This window comes from Sphaerodactylus townsendi, linkage group LG06 (genome assembly GCF_021028975.2).
Source record: "Sphaerodactylus townsendi isolate TG3544 linkage group LG06, MPM_Stown_v2.3, whole genome shotgun sequence".
Taxonomy (NCBI): Eukaryota; Metazoa; Chordata; class Lepidosauria; order Squamata; family Sphaerodactylidae; genus Sphaerodactylus; species Sphaerodactylus townsendi.
Window position 1 is genome coordinate 110434403 of NC_059430.1, and position 26294 is coordinate 110460696.

The 26294-nt window shown below is 43.6% G+C and overlaps 1 protein-coding gene across 4 annotated transcripts in view; it reads right to left on the reverse strand.

Annotated features, from left to right (window-relative positions):
• Positions 1 to 24643, reverse strand: part of LOC125434503 (lethal(3)malignant brain tumor-like protein 3) — a 99056-nt gene extending 74413 nt beyond the window's left edge. The window contains exon 1 of one of the 4 annotated variants that reach the window (XM_048499961.1): positions 24503 to 24643. The gene's annotated coding sequence lies outside the window, so the exon portion shown is untranslated. Of the gene's footprint in view, positions 1 to 5781; positions 5842 to 24190; positions 24292 to 24502 lie in introns of those variants that run through there. The other 3 variants (XM_048499959.1, XM_048499960.1, XM_048499962.1) reach the window with 3 other exon arrangements.
• Between the last annotated feature and the right edge of the window lie 1651 nt (positions 24644 to 26294).

Consider the following 26294-nt stretch of genomic DNA (forward strand, 5'->3'; position numbering starts at 1 on the left):
AGAAGAGGGAGATACACTGCTTGGGGAATATCTAGAGCAAAGTCTAAGTATGAAGACTTTCTGGCTGCTTTAGGGGGGCATTGCTGGGAGGCCTCCCTGTAGGGAGCAGTATGACCCTCCTCAGACCATATAAGTAAACAGGAAACATATAGGTGGGATCGGGGGTGTGATAAGAACCCCTGGGTAAAAAAAAAGAGAGGAATACATCTGGATCTGTTGCAAATCCCTCAAGGCCTTCCTGACTGCCTACATGATCTCATCAGAGCAAGATGGCCGCCCTTCCATAGGAATGACAGAGGGGAAGAGAAGGTTGTATGCTACCCCTTACCAACTCCATCTCAGACATCTGGGTCGGATGGTTGTCAACTGGGGGCCAAGGTCTACCATTGCAGCCACAGGGTCAAAACAGTAGTTATTGGAGTCATTTTCTCCTTCAAGAGCCTTTTCATGTCGTTTCTAAGTGACATGATTTGCTGCTTTTATTTTGGTGGGACATCCTCCATTGGCCTCTTTTCCTGTTCTCCACTATATCTTAGGCTTCTGGAGTTCATGATGTCATCTTGGGTCTGAGAGGTCAGTAGATCTGGGTCTGCACCCTTTTCTGAAATAAATGTTTCTCCACAGGCTCAAACTCTGGCCTGAGGGACAAGGATGGGAGAGCCTAAAGATGAGGTGCGCAAAATGAGCAAAAGGAAGGCAAAATATTGCAGCTTTCTCTTTAGCAATGGTTAGTGGAAGAATTCTTAGATTAGTCAGACAAAAAGGATAACTGCTGTGGAGCTCTAATCCTCTGCTGTTCTCCCTGTGTGATGAAGGAAGTAGACAGAGCTCCATAGAGCTCAGGAGATTCCCGCTTGGAGGTGTAGGAAGTAATTTAGTCCTGCCTCTTCAGACACCTGGTGGGGATCACCCAAGATCAAGACGCCCTTCTCCTCACAGTGAGAACAGATTGCTTTTTTCCTAGTCAGTTGGCAACCATACACTGAGTTTAGGGAAATTATTCAAAAACACTGAGTTAAAAGTTTTATGTGTTGTATTTAAAGGCAGCCCACACAGAGGAAACTACAGTATCTAACAACAAGCTTACAGTTGCATGGATCTGCATAGCAAGGTCAACTGTGTCTCTAGTTTCTAGAAGACAGACAGACAGACAGACAGACTTTTTTTAACAAAGAAGGCATGATTGAATGAAGGGACTCTTAGCAACTATGTCAATCTCCTTCTCCAACAGCAAGGCTGGGACCAAAAGAGCCCCCAAATTCTTGACATGATTTACAAGAGAGAGACCGTCCCCATCCAGAACACCAAGAGCATCAGGCTTGTCAATCTGCATCACTTCTGTTGTGTGGACTCAATTTGAGCTAACTCTCCCTCAGCAATTCCAAACAAAGCATCCAGGTTTGGCTAATAAAATATAGACTAGGTACCATCAGCACCTAGATAACATCCAAATCTAAAACTAAGAATTATCTAATTCAGAGATCTAATACAGGGATTACAAACCATATGTGAGAGGACAGAACTATGCAGTTCCACAAATCCCAAGCTGTTGGTTTGGCATTGCCAATGGCAACTCTGTGAGTTTAATCAGACAAAAATGACAATAAGGCAGACGGTAGGGGGGAAGTGCTCTTTTAAAAATCATGTTTAGGATCTGTTTTCAATGGTATTTCTTAAATATTTTCAGTGCTCTCCTCATAGGACATACAAATGTTAGTTTCAACAAAGGCAATACTTGAAAATGGTTCTGGAAAAATCATTAGCAGATAAACTGCACAATTAGCTGTTGCATGGGCCATACAGCACTACATAAAATTTTAAGTTCTTCTGCGGCTCTTATAAATGTATTAAACCCATTGTAAATATAATAAATGTTTTAACGATAATAATAATTGTCTTATCAGGACAATCCACAAGAAAACCAAGACAATCAATAAAACAAAGGGAAACGTTGCAGTGAAAAGAGACACCAAAATCATGCAGAGATTCAGCTTGAAAAATTAGGAAAATATTAAGTTATATAAAATAGTTGTTTTCTTCTTTCTTAAAATAAATTCATTTTTATGTTCATAACCAAAAACACTTGTTGTATACCTGTATTGGAATGATGTAGAAAAATGGGGTTAGGGCAGGTTCTATACAGGGCCTCACATAAATTAAAACGGAGACATTAAGTTCAAGCCCATTAGCTATTTAAACTGAAATGAAGTAAGCTGTTGGGCAGTTTCTTCAGGGCAAGTAATTACGTAACAGAAGTACTGGCTGGAAGGTCCTCTTTCTACTTATGAGTAACAAGGTACTTTTAAGGCCCTGCAGCTATGAGCCTGGAATTCCCAGCTGATCTCCCAGATCATCACTGAGGATGATAATGCATATAGGAACTGCAGGATGAATTCCTCTAGCTTCTCAAGACAAGCCATCTTCGATGTCAAATAAAGCTGTACTGCAAATTGCAGGCCCCACATGAAATCAAAACCATGAGAAGCAGGATTGCAATGAGGAGAGGCCACATGTGAGATTGCTCCTTTTCAGACTACCAGAATAAGTGATAGGATTTTCCTACCTAACCCAGTACTGATAGAGTCCATTCATCTGTTCCCTCTCACAAAATAGGCCTGCAAAAGTCAAATGAAACTTTTATGTGACATTAAATGGGCACTCTTTCATGCAGAGATGAAAAGATCTTTTGTGAAATAAATTGCAAAACTAATTTTATTGAGTTCTTAAGTGAGTATTACAATAAAGAATCCACAGTAAAAATTAACAACTAGATCTTAATGTCAAGCTCTCCACCACTTTTCCCTGTCACGGACCCCAAAATATTCAGGAATATGAATGGCCTGTGTCCCCTAAACAGGGAAAAGTTCTTTGAAAAATAGTAATAACAACAATAATAAAAAAGAACAACTATGCCAATACATTACAACTTCCTAGGCCTCTGGATGAGGCTCAAATTGTAATGAAAGGCTGTACCAATTTAAAAACTGGCAGCTGTGAAATCAACCTACAATAATAACTTATTTACAGTTTTTCAATAATTACAAAAAAATTCCTAGGAAAAGTACTTCACACAATGCATAACTCTAGCAAAAGCTTTGTTATCTGGCATTATTCAGAATGCCCTGTTAACCGTATCCACAAGGGAAGCTCCTCTCCCTCACCCTTGAGTGTATGTATGCCCTGCTTCAATCAGCCAGCTTGTTGCCCTGAATCGCTACTGGGCTTCTGGCAGCACCTGGTGACGTCATCATCAGGTGTCTCCCTCCCCTTCAGCTTGCCTCATGCTGCAGGAGCCAGCTCTGCCACAGGGTTCCTAGGGGGGATGGCCCACCCTTCTGCCTGTTGTGCAGGGGGAAGGGTCCCTCCTGGTGCTGGGGCTTTCACCAATGGATTCCTCTGGGTAGGGGAAAGAGCAATAAGCTTGAGTAATCATCGCACATGGTTAACTGGCAACCTCCAGTGCTGGACAACAAGGCTTTTCCAGTACTTCATCGTGTTACTGATGAAGTGATCCCTTCTAGCTTAGATGGTATTAAAAGGGGATCAGATACATTCATGGCAGATAGATTCATCAATTGCTATTAGCCAAGATGGCTGAATGGGACCTAGCTGAAAGGGAGGTGCTGTGGTTCAGTGGTACAGTATCTGCTTTGCATGCAGTAGGTCCCATTTTCAGTCCCTGATATTGCCAGTAAAAAGGATAACACAGTAAGCTATGTGAAAGACCTTTCCTGAGACCCTAGTCACTGCTAGTCTGAACAGACAATACTGACATTGACAGACCAGAGGTGTGACTCTTGGTTTCAAGTAACCTACACATTTGGAAGGAAGTACAACTATGAATGCCAGTTTTGGGGGAGAACAAGGAGCACACTTTGTCATCTATGCCCACAGTGTGGGCCTTCCAGGGCATCTGGTTGCCTGTTGTTGGAAACATGATGCTGGATTAGGTGACCACTGGTCTTATTCAGCAAAGCCCGTCTTATGTTAACTGTAGGGTCAAAATGAACCTGCTGGACCCAGATCTTACATAGCATCCACTCATGCCACTAAGTTGAAACTATGGCTGATGATGATTTTTAAATCGTGGCAATGCATCTCACAGTGTGTTTCAAATCTTTTTAAAAGCTTACTGAATTTTATTTGTTTTTTTCCCTTCACAGAGTCATCATGAGAAATTTGTTGCTAAATGAGCATTCTTTGGCTTGTTTAGGTTTTTGACTAATGACCTTAGATATGTTACACTGTAATATTTTATTCTATTGTACTCAGGATGATGAAGCTTGGTCACAAATGGATCATATGCCAGCTCAATAGAAAAGGAAGAGAGAGAGCAGGAATAGCTGCATGAGGGAGAAATATCCAGACACTAAGATATAACATGCAGGAGAAATAAATGTGTGCCCAAGATAGGGGATGGATGGTGAAGTGGATGACATCCTTCAAAAGTATGCATAACAAGGTACAGGAGAGAGGAGAAAAGAAAGTCAGATTCCTCGTATTCTGATTAAAAAGGCAGGGGGATGGGGCAGGGACAGTTGCACATGTTGGAATTTACCACTGATTCAGTGCTTTTATAATTGCTAGAGTGAAGAAATTCACTGATTAGTTCTTCAAATAGCAATCAAAACGACCATATACCTATGGAGATGAGATAACTGCTCTCTCTCTCTCTTAATTTCTACATTTTGTAGTCAGCCTATGCTCCCAGGGGCTGGGCAGAATAGCCCAATCAGTACTTCCTCTCTGCTATGCCCATTTCCCAAATCAGCAAGTCTAACTTTGGAGTTCAGACATAACAATCCTTACTAGTTATCTTTTAATTAAAGTATTCAAGCCAAACTAAAGTATTCAAGTAAACTAAAAAGCAATGCCTGAAGAGAAAACAAATTTATTTCCAGGAATTCTGCTTGATGTCTTGGTTAAGTGGTGTAGTGGTTAAGAACAGCAGACTTTAATCTGTAGAACCGGGTTTGATCCCTATTTCTCCATATGAGCTGTGGATTCTAATCTTGAAAACAAGGCAATTGTAAATTGCCCTGAGACTCCTTAAAGGTTGAGAAAAAGCTGGGTATAACAACTCTTCCTCTATTAGGATCACTTCAGGTGAACTCAAACATAGGAGTCACTACGCCTCTGTTAAATTTACTAAGTGTTATTAAGACCTCATGTCAGTAAAAACATTCACCCAACAAGGTTAAGGAGGAAGCATTACAGTGTGAAATGTGAAAATACACTATTTCAGAAGTTGTTAGCAGTTTTACAGTCGCCTTGTAATTTGATAGTGCCAACCATCTGTTCATGGTATACCACATGATGCAGAAACTGCACAGATATGCCCCAATTTAGAATTGTGCTTTAAGTGCCAAAGCAGAACCAACTGTTTTGTTAGACTGGACTCGCAATCCTAAAAACACTTTCCTGGGTGTAAACTCCATTCAATCAAATGAGATTTACTTCTGAATGTACTTGTTTTAGAATTGATCCCTGGCTGTATCTTTATAGAGGTGACAATAAACAGCAGGAAAAAAGTGCTAAAATGTTAACGTTACCAAGTGCTGCTTATACATCAAAATCCAAACAAATATAGTTGCCACACTTAGCAATAATTAGTCCATCTAATTGTCAGTATAATTTCCGGATATTCTTTCCAAGTGGCAAAGCAGATGATCTGTGTTCACATGGTCACCCAGACAAGGACCACTGTACCACAACACAAATGATACGGGAAGTACTTTACTATCACAGAAAGGTTAGAAAACGGTCCATTGGTTCACTTACCGTGAAGGGGCCTTCTCTTGGATGGCAGAAAGGCGTCTTGTTGGGTGCTTTCCACCGCACCTCAGGGAGGCAAAAAAAAAAAAGAATTTCATCACTTCCTGTCGAGGCTTGGAACCCGCCCTTCCCAGTATTCGACTGACCGAGCAGATAGAGCGAAACTTAGAAACAAACAACTCACGATAGGAGAGAAAACATGCACAATAGAAATTCTCACTATCATAATGGGAACAAAGAGGCCTAAACAAATAGCCTGTAACCTATAACAAGGAGTTATCTTCAACATATATATATAAATCCCAGTAGGATTCGACTGGAATTGTCAGGAATGGAACACATAGTATAACAAACGACGCATAGGGAGGGTCAAGATGCCTTTCTGTCATCCAAGAGAAGGCCCCTTCATGGTAAGTGAACCAATGGACCGTTCTCTTGGAGGCGAAAGGCATCTTGTTGGGACCTCCCAAAGCAGTGTCCCTAAGTAGGGTGGGCTGTCGTTACGCTTCTATGATGTGTTCCAAGACCCTCTAGCCAAAAACAGTGTCGGCAGCCCCCCAAGACTGTAACCTGTAATGTTTAACAAAGGTCGAGGGGTTTGACCAGATCGCTGCCCTACAGATCTGTTCTACAGAAGAATTGTGTCTAAAGGCAGCATTGGTAGAAGCTGATCTAGTGGAGTGGCCTGTAATGTGCTCTGGCACCGGTAGGTTCAAGGCCCGATACGCCTCCACAATACAGGACCTGAGATTGGAACTGATGGAGGCTGTGGACACAGGGAGACCAATCTTGGGATTGGAAGTGTTGATGAACAGAGTCTGGGATTTCCTAATTGATTCCGTTCGAATAATGAACGCTTTAATTGCCCTCCTAACATCTAGGGCAGTGGTGGCGAACCTTTGGCACTCCAGATGTTATGGACTACAATTCCCATCAGCCCCTGCCAGTATGGCCAATTGGCCAGGCTGGCAGGGGCTGATGGGAATTGTAGTCCATAACATCTGGAGTGCCAAAGGTTCGCCACCACAGATCTAGGGTATGCTAGGAACGTTCTCTAGGGTGAAAAGGACGGGGACAAAAGGAGGGCAATACGATGTCCTGCTGCAAGTGAAAAGCAGATGCAGCTTTGGGCTTGAACGTAGGATCCATCCAAAGGACCACTCTGCCATCGTGGAAAATACACAGATTAGGGTCAATGGAAAGGGACCTGAGTTCCGATACCCTCCTCGCTGAGGTGATAGCTGTCAGGAACAAGGTTTTCATCCTGAGCCATTGGAGGTTGATGGTTTGTATCGGTTCAAAAAGGGACTTAGTGAAAGCCGAGAGAACCATGTGTAACCTCCAGGATGGAAAACGGTGGCAAACAGGAGGTTGAGATTGTTGAACCCCTTTTAGAAACTGGAGGACATCCGGATGCTGCATTGCCGGAAAACCCTGGAAGTGTTGCCATACAGTGGACAGGGCAGTGACCTGTCTCCTCAGCGTGTTACTATGGAGTCCAGATTCGAACCCTTCTTGAAGGAATTCTAAGACCAAGGATAGAGGAGGGTCTTCTGGATCAATGTCTTTGCTCCTGGCCCAGTTGACACATTTTTTCCATGAGTAGTTATAAATTCTGAGAGTGGATGGGCGTCTCGAGGCCATCAGAGTGGTGGTCACCTTCCTGCAGTAACCCTTTGTGATCAGTTTTCTCCACTCAACAGCTAGACGGTCAGCTTGAGCCAGTCTGGGTTTGGATGTAGTAGAGGACCTTGATGGAAGAAATCCAGAGAAACTGGAATCTGATACATGGGACCTATGGACAACTCCTGAATTGTTGAGAACCAGGGTCTCCGTGGCCACAAGGGTGCCACTAGAATCACTCGAGCCTTCTCCGACATGATTTTTCAAAGTAGTTTGGGAATGATTGGAATGGGCAGGAAGGCATACAGAAGAGTTGGAGGCCAAGGACTGGATAGGGCATCCACTGCTAGGGCCTTGTGATGGTAGAACCGGGACATGAATTGGGGAACCTGAGCATTTTATGCCGTAGCGAACAGTTCGACTGTAGGTCGGCTGAATCAAAAGAGATGTCCCGAAACACCCTCCTGTTCAGGGTCCACTCCGCCGGAGAGATGGTTTGTCGGCTCAGCCAGTCTGCATTCAGGTTCAGAGAGCCCTTGATGTGTTCTGCCTTGATACTCTGCACATTGAGCTCTGCCCAGGCCAATATTAGAGACGCCTCCTTGGACAGGCGGGAGGATCGTGACCCTCCCTGATTGTTGATATATGATTTGGTTGCGGTGTTGTCTGTCCGAATCAGGATATGTTGTCCCACTATAAGATGTTGGAATGCTCGAAGTGCTAGTAGAATGGCTTTTACCTCTAGTACGTTGATTGGCAGTTTGGTTAGATGTTGATCCCACTTGCCTTGAGGAATAATGTTGGGCTAAGTTGGCTCCCCAGCCCTGTAGGCTGGCGTCCGTGAAGATCTGCAGCTGATTGGAGTACAGATACTGTTTGCCCTGGGTCAAATTCTGTCTGCAGAGCCACCAGCGGAGCTGCTGTTTGGTGGTGCGGGGAACAAAAATGGATTTGTCCTGTTTGAGGATGATATTCTGTTGAAAAGGCCGAAGGAGACTTTGCAAGGGTCGAGCATGGAAGCATCCCCACTGAACCAGATCCATGGCTGCAATCAACATTCCAAGAAGTCTGACAAGGAAGAGCAGTGATGTTGCTTTGGGAAGCATGATAGAACCGGTCAACTTCTGGATCTTGGAGATCTTCTCCTCTGGGAGAAAGAGAGCATTGCTCTGGAGTCTATTATAGCCCCTAGATGCAGGATCCGTTGTGTCGGGATGAGAATGCTTTTCTCCCTGTTGATGAGAAAACCGTGATGCTGAAGAGTTTGGACTACCAGCTCTAGATCCTGAATCGCCTTCTCCTTGGTCCTGGAACGGATTAACAGGTCGTCTAGATACGGGTGTATATGTATACCCCGTTGACGGAGCAGAGTGACTGGCGCCAGGAGAATTTTTGAAAAGACGCGGGGGGCTGAGGTGAGTCCGAAAGGAAGAGTCCTGAACCAATAATATTGCCTTCTATGGCAAATCTCAAGAATTTCCTGTGTGAGGGTCTGATGGGGATGTGGAGGTAGGCTTCGGCCAGGTCCAGGGAAGTCATGTAGTCTCCTGGTCTGAGGGCCTCCGAAATGGTCCAGAGGGATTCCATTTTGAACCTGCGAAGCTTGAGGAATTTGTTTACCGTTCTGAGATTGAGGATTGCTCTCCAGTCCCCACTCTTTTTGGGGACGGTGAAAAAGTGAGAATAGTGACCGGAGAAGGTCTCTTCCTTGGGGACCACTTCTATTGCCCTGATTGTTAAGAGATGATCGACCGCACATAGCATTCTTGATGCTTTGTCCTTTTGATTGCTGAGAGGAGAAGGAAGAAATTTGGTTGGGGGAAGAGAAAGAAATTCTATTGCGTAGCCTTGCAATATGGTCTCCTTCATCCATGATCGTGATTCCATGCCTGCTGAAAAAGAAGGAGATGGCCTCCCACCGGGGAGGAGTCAGGACTTGGGAATTCCGTCTGTTCTGTTGTTCTTGTCGAACCTTGATCTGAAATTCCCTCTGCCACGAAAGGAACTGGAACCTCTATTCGACCAAGAGTTATTTTTTGAGTACCTGGGAGTCCAGGAGGTAGACCTGCCATCCCTGGAGGTTCTGGGAAGAACCCTGTGGGAGCGAAAGGAAGTAGAAGACCTGGGCCAAGACTTGTTGCTGTCCAAAAAAGGAACTTGGGAAGGGCCTTCTTCTTGTCCTTGGTATCAATAAGAATGTGTTGTAAGTCTTCACCAAACAAGGATTCGAAGGAGGAGGAGTAGCTGGAAAAGAGGATCTTGGAATGCATGACCGCTTGGCAAGGTCTGACCCATGCATTGTGACAGGCCACCAGTGATGAGGAAATGGCGTGGGCGGAGAGAATCACGACATCTACTGTGGCGTCAGCAATGAAGGCTGCCCCCATTTTGATACAGTCTAAGACCTCTCTGACTGCGACTTGTTCAGGTGGCAGAAGTTCTAGGGCACGGTTAGCCCATACTAAGAGAGCTCTTGCAACGGTCAATGCTGGAGCCAGTGCCTTGATGGAGTTAGAGATGGATTCGTGAGTTCTTTTCAGCATAGAATCTGACCGTTTGTCTAGGGGAGCTCTAATGTTCCCCTTTCCTTCCTTAACAAGTAGGCCCGCTGACTGGGTGGCCACTATTGGAGCGTCTGCCACCGGAACCTGGAGGATAGAATCCACATACTCCAGGACCAGATTTCGTTTCTTGACAGAGGCCAAGGCGTGCTTGTTAGCTGCCGGTGCTTCCCATTCCTTCTTGATCTTCTTAATAAAATATTCCGGAATGGGAAAAACCAGGTGGGGGTCTTCATCCTGAGGAAAGTAATGTGTGCTTCCTTTGGGACAACCCTTGATGGGTGGAAGAGAAGAAGTAGCCCCTGGAACCTGGGCATCAGCTGCGTCGTGCAGGTCCAGTGCAGAGATAGTTTTGGCTATGAGGAAGGCTAATTCCACATCTTTAAAGCACTTGTGAGAGTTGTCGGGGATAGGGGGAATCTCTTCCGAGTCCGAAAAACGCTCTCTAGAGGCTTCATCCTCTTCTACACTGTCCCCTTCATCCCCAGGAAAATGGTGAGGATCTGTATTTGGGTTCCTAGAATAACTATATGCAGGGGATGGGAATCTAGGACAAGGTCTAGCATACTCATGGGGAGGGGGGCGTCCCGCTTGGAGGATCTGGGACCAGCCGTAGCCTGTCTATGGGAAGAATCTTCTGGACCCGGCGATGGGGAGCTATGGTAACCCCTAGACCTTTATGCAGGTGGTTGATTTGCCCCTGAAGCAGAACGGGTGGACGAGGTATGCTCCCCAGCCCTGTGGAATTGCTGTAATTTTTCCTCAATAGCCTTGTAAAGGAAACTGGAAAAGTCAGATGGAGTGACAGACTGCCAGTTAAAAGGGGACTCACCATCAACCATAACTTCCCCCTCCTCCATAACGCAGATTTCCTCCCCCTCGCGAGAGTGATCTTGCCTGCTGGTGCCCGGGAATGGATCCGTAGGGGAAGAATTGTTGGATCCTTGTTGCGTTCCTCTGCCGTCTGTTGGAGGCTGAACGGAGCGTTCCGGCAAGGAAGAGGGGGACATTTCACCAATTCGTTCCAGCCTGTGCGAAGGGGAGGAGCGGGAGGTGGCCGGTGGTGCACTCGTTGGGCGTTCGGATCGTGGCTACTCAGCCCGCTTCGGCTGCGCTGTAGAGGAAGTGGCGGGGGCGTGGCGCTCCTTGGTCGGCTGGCTAGTTTGCCCACGATCTTCGTTGGCGCAGCTGGAAGCCGGTCCGCCCCTTTTGGTGGATGAGCCAGACAGCCCTTCAGGTCTGGAGGAAACTGAGCACTTCCGAGAGGACCTGATGGCCTCTGCCGCCGATCTATGAAAATACCCCCTAGGGGGCGAAAAACGCTGGGCAGCCATTTTGCTGTGGATGCCTCAGGTTTTTTTTTTTTTGGCGGGAAGGCTAGGGAGTGAAAGGGGCGGGGAATGGCTCTCCAAATCCCCGTGTAACAAAACCACCCGGGTCCCTCACTCACTTACCCCTGAAGTAAACAAGACACAAGACAAAGGATCACAGACAGGAGGACGGATAGGATGAAGAAAAGACAGTTAAGCGGGATTCTGGTGCAGAGACCAAGAATTTTGTGCACTCCCTGGCGAGGCAGGAAAGAATACTGGCAAGGGCGGGTTCCAAGCCTCGACAGGAAGTGACGAAATTTTCCTGCCTCCCTGAGACGAGGTGGAAAGCACCCAACAAGGTGCCTTTCGCCTCCAAGAGAATTGTTCTTCAGTAACGTTCCTGCTTGCATAATCCTGTCTCCTAACATCCCTTGTTGGAAGTGAGATCACACATGAAGGCTTTCTCTTCTTCCTTTATTGGAAACTCTTGGCCAGGTTGGCTGGTGGAGAGCAAGTTTTCTGAGGTTAGAACTATGCAATGTTGCCAAATCACCTTTCCAGTAGAATTCATCAGTGAAAAAGACAGGGTTACCAACAACCTGGAGACCAAAATCTCCTGTTGATCCAATAAAAGATTAACATGTGCAAATGGGCTGGTGATGTTTCATGGTAAGTAAGTAACACTTTCTGGTAAATAACATCTCATTAAGCATTGCCCAGATCTGGATAGCACAGGCTTACCTGATTTCATCAGGATTCAACCCTGTTTCCAACTTGGATGGGAGCCCAAGGAAGTCCAGGGTTGATTCACAGAAGCAGGCAAAGGCAAACCACTTCTATTTGACATTTAAAAATCCCACTAAGCTGTTCAAAGTCAGCTGTGACTTAACAGCACTTTCCACCACCAAGCTTATATTAAGCGAACAGGACATTTTGTCTGCAGTCTGTTGACAACCCTAGATAAAGAGATGATGATGGACATCAGTTTAACAAGGAGAGGTAGCTCTTGATGATCAGGTTGCTGCAGATAAAAGAAATATGCGGAACATGTTTGGAGAATGCTATCACCTCTACTTCACAGTGCGTTTCCAAATCAAAAGTATCCCTCTGCTAGGATGATCTTTAATTATTTATTAACACATTTATACACTGTCTTTCCTACCATTCACAGTAGCTCCTAGTGGATCTGGGCAAATAGTCAGTATGGTTTAGTGTTAAGAGTTGTGGGTTCTAACCTGAGAACCAGGTTTCTTTCCTCGCTTCTTTACACGAAACCTGCTGGGTGACCTTGGGCTAGTCACACTTCTCTCAGAACTCTCTCAGTCCCCACCTACTCACAAGATGTCTGTTGTGAGGAGAGAAAGGAAAGGTGATTGTAAATTGCTTTGAGACTTTTTAAAGATAGAGAAAAGAGGGGTATAAAAACAAACTCTTCTTCAAGTTTGCATACGTGGGATGTAAAGATAATGCAGTTTTTAATATCATAAGAAACAATACACTTTCCCCACATTGCTTTCCTACGCACACTTAACTATGAATAAACCTCATTAAATACAATAGGAGTTATTTCTCAGCAAACCTACCCAGGATTGTTCTGTCTCTCTCTTGAAAAGTTAGTCTTCTTTACTGTAGCCAGAATAAGGCCAAAGTCAAGACCTCTCCACTTTTTACAAAGTAATCGTAAGAGTTTCCATATGTTGAAGCTACAGAAGCCTGACCTTCCTTTAAAAATAATAGGATGGTATGATGAAACACCTGTTCTTGAAACGCCTGCTGCCTGAAAGATAAAGAAGTTTTTCAATTTTTCTTTTAAGTTCAGGAACTGTATCAGGTTCACAGCATGAATTATACTCAATTGAAATCAATAGGACTTTTAAAAAAACCTGTTTTGTGTCCTTCACATTCTTGCTCTTTGCACCTTTCTCTTTCTGAGAGACACTGGTTGAAAATATCACCACCACCATCCCTCCCTCCCCCCTTCCCCAAAAGGAACAGCCATCTCAGCCTTGCTCTCCAGGAGCTAGCTGGCCTCAAGCAGCAAATAAATATTTAGGAACTTTATATGTTCACACTGCCTGCAAACAACATGCTTTTTTATATAATGTCACAGCAAGGCATCTAAAGGCAAACTGCCTGTTTGAACTTGCTTTCTGAAATTAATAACCATTTTTTTAAAAAAATCTGCATTTTCTACAGTATCCAAATCACCTTTTCCTTGATCTACTGCAATCTTCTCTTAGCAAAACTGTAAGGGACTGTGCTGAGAAGTCCACAAGGCAGGAAGGGCAGAGATGGAAAGTAACAGCTCCAACCCCCACCCCTTTACCTATAGGCTTGGAAGGCTGAAACTTAGGGCCTCAGAATCTAGGGGGCCTCCAGCCAAGGTGTATAATATCTTGGACACTGTCACAAGCCTTCTTACACATGCAGTCATAATGCTCTATGCTATCGTCTCTTAACAACCATTCAGTAAATTTCCTTGCACTCCATTTCAGAATAATACTGTCTTAAGCTGATAATTCAACACTAGCATTGATTGGACCCCATTTTGTGAGAACGCCCCTTCATGTTTTCCTTTTTGTGTAAAACACTCTTCCATCGTCCTCTAGATGTGAGGGTGGGGGGGACTGGGAAGGGCCTCACAAGTGGAATAGCCTAGGGCCTCTCCATCTAAATCTGGCACAGTCCCCCTCATAAGACAGTTAATGTCTAAAACACTTGTTTGCTCTACTTTCAAAAGCCCTACTGCCTGAGTACCTACACTCCGTGCCTACACTCTGAGTACCTACACTCTACACCAGGGGTGGGCAATTATTTTTTCCATGGGGCCGCATAAGAAACAGAAAATATTGTGGAGGGCCGTGCCGAAAGGCAGGGGGGCCAGTCAGGGTCATCCGGCAGGCCGGATGTGGCCCGTGGGCCGTATAATGCCCAGGTCTGCTCTACACTCACTGGTGTAGAGTGACTTTTGGCATATAACTCTAAGCGGGTTTCTCAAGCATTCATTTTCACTTTTTCAAGAATTCATATCCCATATTTCCTTGTGCTCAAAGCTGCTCATACTATAAGAAGACAGACACTGTTACATGTAACTGGAGTTGCAGGCAAAGAGTCAGCTCCCACATAACTGTGTGCTACTAGCTACTAGCCTAGAAGCAATGGTCATAACAGAGGTGATTGTGAGAATTAGCCTTCGGTGTAAGAAAATGAGTGGCAACTGGGAAGAAAGAGTAATAGATGGAATCACCATTAAGAATGCTTCATTAGTGTTTCACCCTTATTACATTCAGTTCATTTTAAACAAATGCAGCATGAAGTTTCAGTGCGGAAAATAGGCAGTGGATGGTGATGGCTGGCTAAATTAAAAGCAGTTCCCCGACATGGCTTAATTAGCACATCAGCTATTACAAAGTTTATTCCTGAAAATTCTATTTAATCACAACAGATAACATTTACATAATAAACTTGTGTTTATTAAAGGAGACTTGACAAAGACTGAAGTTAGGGAGCATAATGCTAGACTAGAAGATTTACAGCCCAGTCCAAAGGGCTTTTGGGTGGATGCCAATGGGTGGTTGCCAACACAATTCTGAGGGCCAGCCCCTCTTCCAGGTTAGGCACTGCCAAGATCCATGCCACTGGCCTGCCTCCCAGTTTGCCAAATCCACAGGTGCATTTGCGAGCGCACACTGGCTCCATAAACCCATTCCTTCCCCCCTTTGGATTGGACTGTCCAATTGCCATCAAAGATGAGTTCCTCTTTGACTTAGGTACATATCCTTGATATGCTTCAGGAACATTTCTTACCTTGCAAAAAAAAACTGTGCACCTTTCCATCATATAGGGCTCTGACTGCCATTATTCATATCTTAAATCATATTTATATCTTAATTAGTTCAACCACCTCAATATCCAGATGTGGCTTTTTACCATCTGTGTCAGGCACGACAACTGGCCCCATACCTCTCCATACATCTAGCCACAGTGATCCACACAATAGTCACCTCCAGACTGGATTACTGTAACTTGCTCTACACTGGCCTGCCTTTGGCTGTGATCCGGAAACTAAAAACTCATTCAGCATGCGGCAGCCAGGCTCCTTACTGGAGTATCCAGCTGGGACCACATTACACCAGTCCTGTACCATCTTTACTGGCTGCCAATCGAGCTCCGGATCATTTTCAAAGTTTTGGTTTTAACCTTTAAGGCCATGAGCAGTCTTGGACCTGCATATCTGAAGGACCATGTCTTCCTGTATTGCCCCTTCAGGGCCCTCCGTTCCTCGGAAGAGTACCTGCTGGAGGTCCCCAGCCACAAAAACATCCAATTGGTCTCCACAAGGGCCAGGGCTTTCACAGTCTTGGCTCGTTTGGTGTAATGGGCTGCCTTAGGAGGTTAGGGCCTGCGGAATCTACAAGGATTTTGCAGGCAGGGCCAGTAAAACAGCCTTTTTAAATTGAGTCTTTCTACCTGGTTAGTTGGAGAGGTCATATGTATGCCAACTATTGGCTGTCCAGGGGTACGGAGGGAAGGAGGGTGGGTTTTGTTGCCATCTGATTTTTATCTAAGTTATTGGAACTGTTTTTATTGAATTGATTTTAAATTGGTGATATTTTATCTTGTTGCTGTACGCAGCCCTGAGCCCTTCGGGGGAGGGCGGGTTACAAGAGTGATTGATTAAATAAATAAATACATACATACATAAATACATACATACATACATACATACATGCTGTACAGAGTAGCCTGTGAAAAGTATTCACCTTTTCAACTTGTGCAGATGATCATCTGACAAATCTGCCATTTGGAGAAAACCATTCCCTGAGATGGACAAATTGCTAAGACACTGCATCCACTATTCAGTATCTACACTGGCTCCTCTCCTCCCCTATCCCCACAAGAACAAATAAATGCAGAGATTTTACACTATAAAAGCTACATTTTGGGCCTAACGTGATCCACAGGCTGCCTTATCTTATAAATTCCCAGCAATTTTCAAGATCAGTGAAGGTCATCCTCTTAAGGATACGATCCATGTGTCATTTTCAAACTACTAAAGTTTACACAGACTCACTCTCAGGCCCACCCTGCACAGAAAATATCTAGTGGGCTGCAGTCAGGATAAAGTAATCTCTTTTTCTATTTTCGCGTTCATGTGCATCCGTGCAGGCAGCAATTGGAGCCCGTGGAAACAATGCAGGTTGCTGTTGCATCATTGCATGGAGGTGCGTCTATTTTTAAAAATGTACTTCCCACCGATGTGTAACTACGCAGACATGGACAAATGAACCCCCACAGCCATGCCGACGTCTCACGATACCACGATATGACAATCTGCATTTGCGTGGCTACGCAGATGTAAGCTGCAAAATGGGGGGGGCGGGGAAGGAAAATGGAGGCAAATAAAGAGTCCCCTGCCTGGCTGTTTCTCTAAATAACTACCTTACCGTAAATTAAAATGTCTATATTGAATCCACTTTAAAAGCACAACATAAAGCATATATAGTATATATTAAAAGTTATTTAAAGTTTTGTGAAGAAGATTTTGGGATGAATATATAATTTGTAATGTACAAATTATCCTGAAGACACATTTTGCTGAATGAGGACATTATGATCAGTACACTCAAAACTGATCACTGTAAATGCAAAACTGATCATGTTTAAATCTGGGAGAAGGACATTCAACATGGACAGCCACTTGATTTTTAGTGAAAACTGCAAAAGGTTGGATTTATAAATATACCCTTACAAAAGCATTAATAGTTCAGCAAACCCAAAAGATTATACTTAAGAGTCAACTCAGTCACTGATGAAAGGAAACCAATCCATTCTAGATGTTCCATTAAACATCAAGAAAGTAATGACAGACCTAAGAAAAGGAGCCAGAACAGTTCGTGACATTTGCTCAGCAGTTAGGAATAGGAACACAGCAGACAGCTGGTGGTTGGATGGAAGGAGAGCAGAGTTCACAAAATGCATCTAAACATTTCTCAAAAGTGCAAAAGTAAAGAATAAAGTTCATTTTGGTAAGGCACTTCAGATTCAGAATGGGTCAATGTGGAACTATTCTTACAAATGGAATGTCTGTTCTTCCCAACAAAAAAGGGTAAAGAACACAAACCTACACAGCTAGGAATTCATAAGCTTACAGAAACCAATGGAGTTTTCTATGTTTAGCTCTGACAAAGTTGAATTGCAGCATAACATTCCAATACCATTTACTGTCTCTGTACTCACTGCTCTGAATTCATCTGTCATAACTACTCCAAGTCCACTTAAGTTCATTCTTATGCTTGTGCTATGCACTGAGTTCAAAGGCTTTTATACTATATCTTGCACTGAGATGCCAAATTCTTTGTTCCACCCCCTAGACCTGCAAATACTTTATTTTAGAAAAAGGCAATATTTCAGAGTGCACTAATCAGAAGTCAACCCTGAATCCTACAAAAGAAAGAACCGTTTGATCATATATTGCTACAGAAAGGAACAATGTAAGAGTAAAGAAACTACACCTTTCTAAATTCTGGACGTCGAAGGGTGTAACTCTGCTTAAAATGGCACTATAAGCAGTGCCACTCAATATAGATGTTACCTGAAACTTTTTACCCCTCAATAACACCTTGAAACACATTGAGATGGATCTTGTTTTGTTGCCCTAACAGTGAGCATAACTTAACTCTACCAAAAATGGTGGTATACAATGAAATATACAATTATTTAGGTATCTAAAAAGCTTATTTGAAAAAAAGGGGGGAAGAAAATCAAAATTCTATAGTGTGGGTTTGAAAAAGGTTTTTCTAATTATTAAAAGCTTTAACTACAGTTCTCTAGTCAGAGGAAGGCTTACATCCTAAGAAAGCCAATGCAATTTAATGAGTTTGGGGGTGGGGGTGCAAATATATATTTAATTCAATAATAACAATATTAAGAGTCTGATCTGCAAACTCCTCATAACAGCAGGTTCAAGTGCCTTACTCCCTGCAGTACTGGCACAGTTGGAAGGCAGAGGGAACTGCTGGCTTGGTTCCCAAGGCTCAGCTTGGTTTCTACTGTTCTGCAACTGTAATTGCTGCAAAGTACTGGAAACAGTAGGATCAGGTGTCTTATGATACAATCCTAAACATATTTACACCCTTCTAAGTCCACTGAAGTCAACTGCAAAGGAGTCCACATAGTCCTGACTCTAGCCTTGTCATTCATAGCCAATGCAGACTGAGCTGCCTTACTTAAACTTACTAACTGCCAGTCTGACTCCCAGTTGCCAGCCTGGACACTTCTCCAATTTCATCTCTCTAAGAAATAATTAAAATGGTTGGATATTATAGTCTCCTTAATAATGCAGTATAATTAAAGAGGATGGTAGCAACAAGTTAAAGTTCTTACCTAGAGTGCAAGATGTTTATTGTTCACTGACTGTAATGTGCTCTCCAGCACTTTCCCATTCATCCCATTAAAATTAATATTGCCATTTGCTGTGGCAATAAAAGATAAAATCATAAAGCAAGAGAGAGTGGTGCTAATCAGAGCAAATGGGAAGCAATCTGAAGTTTGACAGGAATATACACTGCAAATCTATACAGTCCAAATACAGAGATCAGTTTCACCACCTTGATTTATGGAGAGTTATATTTTTGAAACAAACTCTTTCAATGGGAAACATTTACAGATAGTAGTACTATTCAATTCATTCGAATAAGAACTGAATCACATATGTTAGTCACTTGCTGCTTTCTATCACAAAATCAAGGCTATTCATTTATTCATATCCATGGAGAAACTGACTCTCTTATACTGCTGATGACTATTAAAGTTGATTAATATTCCCTTTTGTGCATACTTGTAATTAAGATTGCAAATAGGTGTAATTCATGTCCCTCTAGTAAAGTCATAATGTATGGAAATGGGTAGCTCAGTTTTTCAATACCATGTACAAAGTTTGCATATGCTATGCGACATCAGATATGAGGATAGCATATATGACAGTCCACAAGCTATTAACAATCTCAGTATAACAGGTGCTAAGCCCATGCTTCCCACTATCAAGAGACTAAACATGCCCAATGCTGCATTTAGTTACCGGACGATTTAGTTGCTGGACGATCATATGTCAGGAGTGCTTTGATTGTGTGTTCCTGATGGCCCTTGTGGTCTCTTCCAACTCTATGATTCTATTATTCAGATTTATTCAAAAGTGAGACCTACATTATTCCATGAACCTTACTGAAAGGGAAGTAACCTTAGGATAGCAGTCTGAAGCTGCCAACTTGAATGCTTCTCTGGTTGATCATTCAATTTTTTTACAGAGAAAATAATCACCAAGAAACCAAATGCTGATAACACACTGCCAAGAGTTGACAATCCCACATGCAAAGTAATGGCCTACTGACCCAGGGTATCCACACGGAGAGAAAATGTAAAGAAACTGAATGGTGGTAATACTATCCCTCTAGAATAGCTCTTTTTTCCCTTGCTATTTCCCTTTGTCTTCTGTCTTCACTCCTTGACACTCTGACTCCAAGGCACAGTTTTGAAGTAAGAACAAATAAATCATAGTTGGCCACTATATGAGCAAGAATTGATAATCCTCAGGCACCTAAATATCCCCCAACCCTAGGGACAGAAGCTGGCAATCCCAGGAGCTTTGGGCTGAACCATCAGAAGACTGCTTGCCTGAAACAGGCAAAGTGCATGCCTGCCTGTACCCCAGAAAGCTAACAAATGATTTCCATTTATATTGTTTGCTATTATGTTATGACACAACTAGCAAACAATATTTTGCTTTCCCTCTGCAAACCAGAATTCCTAGGAATAATGAACTACTATTTGGAATCCTCCTTGACCTGGATAGTTCCAGGCTAGAATGATCGCATCAGATCTCAGAAACTAAACAAGGTCAGCCCTGACTAGAATTTGGATGGGTGACCTCCAAGGTTGGTAGCCAGAGACAGGCAATGTCAAACTACCTCCAAATACCTCTTGCCCTGAAAACCCTGTGGGGTGGCCATAAGTCAGCTATGACTTGACAGTGTGTGTGCACACACAAACACATTTGGAATCTTGATTTGCAGAAACATGGCAACCACAGTTCAACAGAGTTTGTAGCAATGTCAAACTACGATTTGCAGCAAAGGAAAAAATAATTCACTAGATCCCGTGCATTGTAGGAGGGAGTGCATGAATCCCAAAACCCCCACACCCTCTTCTCATCTGAACTAAGCCTTACTGAATTATTTCATGAGTCTAGCTCACTTCCATGTACATGCACCTGCAAACAGAGACTGATTCCATAGCAAGGCAATGAAACATCATTAACTTGTGATTTAAGCTATAATCTTATAACAACTTGCTTCAAAAGAGTGAGCAGCCACAATCCAAATGCTCATCTGCGTGTCCAGGTCCCACTGACATTAAGATTCGGAATGGCTGAATTGCCAAAACAGTCAAATCGGACCCAGTTCGGCTTGTATTCAGGCCAAATTCAAGCTGCCTGAATGCAAGTCAAATCTGAATCCATCTGAGTGCCTGAATCTGAATCATGACGGGCATTCAAATGGATTTTGGGGGTTAGTTTAAAGGGAGCCCAAAGGCTCCCTTTAAATCCACCCCACCCCAATCCACCCCGAAGGGGGTGGATTTTAAGATAGCCTCTGGGCTCTCTTTAAACAACGTGGAAAGTGTTGTTCTTTCAGCGTGGATTGGGGTGGAGGATTTAAAGGGAGCTTATTAGCTCCCATTGAAAACAATGGGAGATGGGGGCACCCCTTTGGGAGTCCATAATTTTGGACCCCCTGAACAAAACTTCACGAAACCTGGGTGGTGTCATCAGGAGGGTCTCCTGAAAATACCCTGAAATGTAGGTGCTGCTAGTTTAAAAATGTGCCCCATACAGGCTGAAAATGAAAAAACCCACTTTAAATGCTAACAAACCCCAATTTTTCGGACTACCTGAATTGATTTGGGTATACCGAATTAGGGATTTGGCTGATTCAGCTATAACAATGATTGTACCGCCAAATCAAGCTGAATCAGAATTTTTCCAAATTTCTTTGGTATTGCTCAAGTTTAATTAAGACTTTGATGTTGCAGCATCTAATTCCACGCTGGGTATGGTCAATGATTTCAACACATAACTTTATATAGGTTCCAAAACAAGTCCCAAACCCCCTCTAATTTTCAGTGAAAGTCTATAGCTCCATAATTGTTAATAATTATATTTTCTAACAATAAAATAGCTTTGCCACCCTAATTATTGCTTCATAATAATTCATTTTAAATGCTAATTTAGGAAATATATAAATACTATTGTGGTTTTAATTTAGCTATATATTTACTTCCACGGGGAATAAAAGATTTCAGAGAGGAGGTGGGAGTCTTCTACTAAAAGACTTGAGCTGACAAAGTCAGCCATGCAAATTCCTCTGAGAAGTGGCTAAATAAAGCAAGTTATAACAGTAATAGTGTGTATGTTCTAGTGGTTCAAAGTGCTTCAAATATAATTAATAATCTTGACAACAGTTCTGTAAGACAAGTGAGTGTTGTTATATTCATGCTACTGCTGAGGGGCAGAGAAAATGGTTTACCTAAGATCACCCAGAAATTTCATGGCTGAGATAAGATTTTAACTAAGTACTTTCAGGTTCACATGGTTAGCTGATCTGCCAGCCTAGCTCAGTTATTTATGAATATGCCCAATGCCCATAAGAAGTAAAATAAGCTAACACAATATAATAAATAACTATAATCAAAATAGAGCAATTGAGCAAAAAGGAAGGGGGGATAACATTCCTAAGTTATTATTTTCAAGCCCTATCTTTCTCTATATATAATATTTGGTTCCTGCACTGACTGGAGCCTCTTCCTAATCACAACCTAGAACACCTACTGTATGCAGGCTGTTCCCACTTCTTTTTGGGACAGAGGGAAAAGAAAGTGCGGTGTAGTGGTCAGACCGAGATTAGGATCAGGATAACAATGTAAGTCACTTTGAGTTCCCATTGGGGAGAAACACAGGATATAAATGAAGTTAAAAAAAGACTGCATGCATTATATTCTGCACTGCTTCACCCTGAATTCAGGGGTGGGCAGTAGCGTTGGCTTTAATTTTTCCTGCCTGCTGCTACCGACCAGACATGATATGTGCATCCCAAACTTCCTCAGGGTAGATTTATACATTATGTTTTTTAAAGTGTATACCCACAGAAACCTGGGGTGCAAGTGTAGGACAGAGGTGAAGAAAAAATACACTGATCAGAGAGTGTGCATGAGATGAAGTGAATACAATGGTGCATGCTCTAGGGTTGCCTGCAGAAAAAAATTACCTGTTAACAAAGGCTTAATAGGATGCTACTTACAAGGTGACATTATTTACTTGTACACCATGGAAACCTTCAGCTATCTATTTCCAGACATTGAGTTATGGATCCCCGACCCTTTTGAGCCAGTGAGCACCACTGGAATTCTCACACGGCATGGTGGGCAAAGCCACAAAATGGCTGTCACAGAAGGTGGAACAAGTCACAAAATGACTGCCACAGCTAACCTTGTCACACAATGAAAATCCTTGTGTAGTGGTACCAGCTGTTGCCAAAGCAATGTTTTTTTAAAAAAATCTGCCCAGTCAATAGTCTCCAGTGACCAATCAGAAGCCTTGGTGGGCAAAAACTGCACCCGTTTTCTAAAAAATAACTTTGCAGGCACCAGGAAAGGTGTTGGCAATTGCCATGGTGCCCATAGACACACTGTTGGGGATACTCCATTTAGTCTGTGTTAAAAGGACAGGATATTTTTCTCCAGGCCTGTTGGCAATCCTATAGAGAGAGAGTTTCAGGTTGGGAGCTGTGATAGTCTACCATAGAAGAGCAAGGTTCAAGTCCAGTAGCACCTTCAAAATTTCCAGGGTACAAGCTTGCAAGAAACAGAGCTGTGACGAAGGGTGCTTTGGCTGTTGACGGCTTATCTTTTTGCTCTTTAAAGTGCTACTGGATCTTGAATCCTACAGATCATGCACCACGAAGAGCTAGAAAAAAATAGCATGCACCATGGTGCGTGGGAAGAGTATGACCAAGAAAAAGAGAAAGTGTGCTGTGGAGTACAAGAACAATACTGTGTATACACACTATGGGAGAGCAGGGGGGAAAGTGTACAGTGAGATGCAGAGACTGCAAAGATGCTATGAAGTGTAATAAGTATGTGCACTATGAGATGCCTTAGAGGGAGGAGAGAGAAAGAGGCACACTAAGAGACAGTGCATGCACATGCCACAGTAACATAAAGTGCATTAAGTGCTGAGAGAAAATGCACTATGTTATGTAGGGACATCAGGAAAGGCTGTGCGCTCTGTGCAGGACAGCAACCTTACCAGGTGCAGAGCCAACATGATCTATGGGGACAAAGGGAGGGCAAGAAGGGGTGCATTATGACACAGAGCAAAAATATCTGCTGTGGAGTGCTGGGGGAGAGCACATCACGGAGCGAGAAGAATAAAAAAGAAGAGAGATTAATATAGACTGAAACCCGTTTTTTTTTAAAAAAAGAATCAGAGAAGAAAACCCAAGTTTGGAAATGTGCCTGCCCCCCCCCCCGCCCCCGCTCTTTTCCCCAGTTGAACTGCGGCCCCTTTGCATGGAAAATGAGCGATTTTAGTCCCCCCTCCCTTCTTGCCCCCCTCAATCCCCGAACAACAATATATTAATTTAAACAAACAAACAAACAAAATCAGGCCTTCCTTGACAGCCAGCCCGTTTCCTGCGAGGGAGGAAAAGGCGCTCCTCCGCACAGCGTCTCCCTTCCCTGTAACATCCCACAACCGTCCAGAGAAGAAGACAAAAGTTTTGAAGAACTTGGCCGGGCGGCAAAGAGGTGGGGGACAAACAACAAAGCCGCCGCCTCCCTTTCATTTCTCCCCACTTTCCAAACCTAAAGTATGGGGACGGCCAAAGGGGTCGCCATCCTCCGCCGCCCCCAACTTCGTCACTGCGATTTTTCCGTGAGGGAGACTGAGGGAAGGAAACGCCGAGTAGAGAAAGAGATGCAACCCCACGACACTGCTTATGTGCCCCCCCCTTCACCACACGCACCCCTCCCGTCACAAAATGGCGGGAGACGGTTGGGGAGTTTATTCCCCCCTCCCCCCTACTCATTTTAAGATGGTGAAAGTACAAAGGAAGCAGAAGTGAGGTTTACAAGCGCTCCCACTTTCCAGAGCTTTTTTCCCGCCCCGGCACTCACCCTCGCCTACGGCCGTCTCTTGCTTTTAATTCTCCTCACCAACAAGAAAAAATAATAATTCTTTTTTTAAAAAAAATTCCTCAGTTGACTGGAACGGCCAGCGCGCATGCGCGGAATCACCGGGGCGCGAGCCGTTCCGGCCTCGGCCCGTCAACGAAGCATCAGGGGCGGGGCGCCATGCTGAGACGAAGGGAATGCGCGAGCGGATTGGCGGAGGTTGGGAAGAGTTGGGGTGGGGTTTACATGCTGGGAAGGGGCGGGTTCTTGTATTGTTGCTTGACAGTAGCACAGTGATGGTAGTCTCTGTGGTTATGAAGCTGTGGTGGCTGCAATCCTAAGGATCCTGTCCTTACTGTTGAGGAAATCTGTGTAGGATTGCTCTCGCCACAGCTGGCGTGGCGGGGGGGGGGGAAGTGTCCAGGAGCCCCTGTCTGTTCATCTATCATCAGGCCCATCATTCTTCACATTCTAGTACCCCCACCTGCTACCCCCCCCCACCTATGCCTCTGTGTGCATCCTTCTCACTCCCACAATCCTCCTACACCCACGTGCAGTTGCCTGCCCCACTTGCCAATCCTTTCACAAACAAGCATCTGCTGGGGCCTGGAGATTTCCCTGAATTGCAATTAATCTCAAAGTGACCAAGAAGAAACTGCTGTTTTGGGGAATAGACTGCATGGCATTACATTCCACTGAGATCCTGCCCTTCCCCAAATCCCATCACCCTCAGGCTCTAAATCTCAAGGAATTTCTAAACCTAGAGGTTGGCAACCCTATGCTGGCAGTGCTGCCATTGTGCATCAGCCACATGCCCTTCTCCAGTGATCTGTGATATCTGAGGCCATGGCAGGGATGCCATTTGGTGAGCTCCAGGCTCTTTACTTCAGTAGCATAAATGGGGGCAGGAAGCAAAATTACATGATGTCACATTGTCAATTCTGCTTGTATCTGGGAGTATTGTTACGTAAATATGTGTTAAATGCAGTCAAGACACTTCTGACATATGGTGACCCTATGAATTAATGACACAACAGTCTAGGAACTCCTCAGATCTCTATGGCTTTACCACAGAGATCAAGGAGTTCCTAGACTGTTGCGTCATCTCTTCCAGGTATGCAGCTCAAAGTGACATTGCAACATCATATAACATCACCTCCTAAATCCCAGCCCTGAAATACTACTACTGGCAGCTGTACAGCAAGGTTATCAAAGAGATGGGAAAGGGCATGCAGACAGGTAGCAGGGGAGACGTATGGGTGGGGATGGTCAGCAGCAGTAGGCCCCACCCGAGCCCTTGGCTCTGGCAGCAGCCCCACCTTAGAATACGCTGATGCCAAATCAGGCTCCCACCAACACTGTTAGCGTGAGCAGCTGGGATTGCCATTTGTGTTATTTTCTAAAGATTAAATTTTTTATAAAGACAAACTGACAGGAAAAAAAAAGAAAAAACCCATATCAAAACAACAATTAAAATCATATCAAAAGATAAAGAAAAAAGGAATGTACATATAGTATAATAGTCATTCATAATAAATGAAGTAACAGTAAACAGCATTAAGCAGCGATTATCATAATAAATCATAAATCACAAGATACCCCATTAAGTATTTGATAAACTCCATAAAGATGTTAAACAATATTATACAGTGAATCATAATAAAATAAAACAGATGAAAAGGCTTGCAGTGTTGATTATTACACATTTCTAAAAAATACTTCCCGAGTACTGAAATTTAAATTCACTTATCATCATTATCTATCCAAAGTATATTTAATTGCCTTCCTCCCCCGT